This window comes from Jatropha curcas, chromosome 10, assembly GCF_041381405.1.
Source record: "Jatropha curcas cultivar XTBG-Jc1 chromosome 10, XTBG_Jcur_1.0, whole genome shotgun sequence".
In the NCBI taxonomy this organism is placed as follows: domain Eukaryota; kingdom Viridiplantae; phylum Streptophyta; class Magnoliopsida; order Malpighiales; family Euphorbiaceae; genus Jatropha; species Jatropha curcas.
Genome location: NC_143160.1, coordinates 14,679,988 through 14,682,141, shown reverse-complemented (window position 1 = coordinate 14,682,141; position 2,154 = coordinate 14,679,988).

Below are 2,154 nucleotides of genomic sequence, written 5' to 3'. Positions count from 1 at the left end.
GCGGTCTTATGCTTATCTACTAAGGCCATCAATATCTGATTATACCCTGAGAATCCGTCCATGATAGAATAACATCCCATTCCAGCAGCACTGTCTATCAAAACATCTTGCGTGGAAGTGGAAAATCGTCCTTAGGCGAGGCTTTGTTCAGGTCCCTGTAGTCGACACATACTCTTATCCTTCCATCCTTTTTGAGCACCGGGACTATATTTGCCAACCATTCTGGATAGTGTACTACTTCTAAGAATCCTGCATCCAACTGCTTCTGGACGTCAGCTTTGATCTTGTCCTGCCATTCTGGTCTGACCCTTCTCCTTTTCTGTTTTACTGGCTTAATATTCGGATCAGTAGGAATGAAGTGCTCTGCTATTGATCTGTCGATCCCTGGCATATCCGCATAACTCCAAGCAAATACCTCCGAATTTCTTTTAATGCATTCTTGAAGATTCTGTCTGAGCTCAGGTTTGAAGTCTGATCCGATTTCAATTATTTTAGGATCTTCAGTGGTGCTTAAATTAAATGCAAAATGATGCAATGCATTTATGTCAAATATGCGAGTGGTATAATCAATGCCATGAACGTGACAATCAGGAAAACAAGAAAACAAATAGTCAAAGTTCACTTCCATTGATTGAAATAAAAGAGGGAAACCATCCATATTGTTCTCAAAACAAGCATCAGAAAAACAAAACACAGGATTAACTGCCTGTTCAATACATTCATTACAAGTATCTTTTATTGCCGAGATTACTTCATCTGGATCTGCACTTCCTTCCTCTTCTGGGGTGGCTTCTTTCTCAGACTCTTCATGCTCTATCATCTTCTCCGCCTTCCTCTCTGCCTCTTCGGCATCTTCAGCAGCTAGAACAGACTGGAGGATCCTCGCCTTGGCCTTCTGCTCTTGCACTGACTTGGAAGCTTCATCCCCAATCCCCAAAAAGTCTTCAAACTCGGATATCTTCTTTAACCAATCAGATCCAGTGTTTGCTTTTGTCATACCCACCGTAAACTCAGTTCCGTCCATCAGCTGTTCCAAGGAAGGTTCGGGCGACTTGATCAGCTTCTCCTCATAATCAGTCATAAATATCTCCAAACCGGGATAGGTCTTCCCCCTACTTCGAAATTCTCCCTCGGCTTGTGGAACAAAGAAGATATGATTCAGATTTAATCCTCTAACAGGAGACCGGATCTCATACTTCTCCTTTTTTCTGTTCTCAGAATATCCCAATCTGCGCTTTTCTTGCTGCCCAGATGCCGATGAGAGAGGCTCAAACCTTCCTTGTAGCTCCCGACCCAAACCTCGACCAAACTGCCATTGCATTCTCTTCATCATCTTCCTCGAGAAAGGACTCATCCGATTCACTGCACTCTTGCTCTCGGTGGTGGGCGCATCAATTACTGTCACCTGAAATCCTGATAAGGGCACCGCCAGCTCTAAGCCCTCTACTGTTGCTACACTCAGATCTTCTTGTGCATTGACTTTGACCACGTCTGTACCCCACGGAATTTTTACTTTTCTGTGCAGAGTGGACGAAATTGCACCCAATGGATGGAGCCAAGGTCTCCCCAACAAAAGAGCATAGTTGGCTAAGATGTCTAGCACAACTACGTCTACCCAGCTTTCCACTGTCCCTGTGGATATCTTCGCTTTGAAAGTCCCTTTTGCATTCCGCATAGTGTTATCATAAGCCTTGACCACACCATGTTTGATGGCTCAAGCTCTGATTCTTCAATTTTAAATTTGGACAGCATCTTTAGCGGACATACACACAGTGTCGATCCGTTATCCATCATTACATTCCGGGTATCTCTTCCATTGACGGTGATCTGAATGTACAACGGCTTACAGTGGTTTCTTCCTTCTGGTGGAAGGTCTGAGTCAAAGAAGGTAACTTCACCAATTCTACGCTGTAGCACGTTAATCATATCAACACTCTGGATCCGAGCCGGCACTCTGACAAAATTCATGGCTTCAAGCAAGGCCTCTCTATGTTCTTTAGATGCTATCAGCAAATCCCATATTGAAATGTCTGCTCTGGTTCTTTGTAATTGACTCAGCACCGAACTGGCGGTCATCCCACTAGGTGTCTTGTTCTGATTGCTTTCTCCAGCTTCGACAGCCTTCTTTTGCCCTTTCACTACCTCTTCCTCATT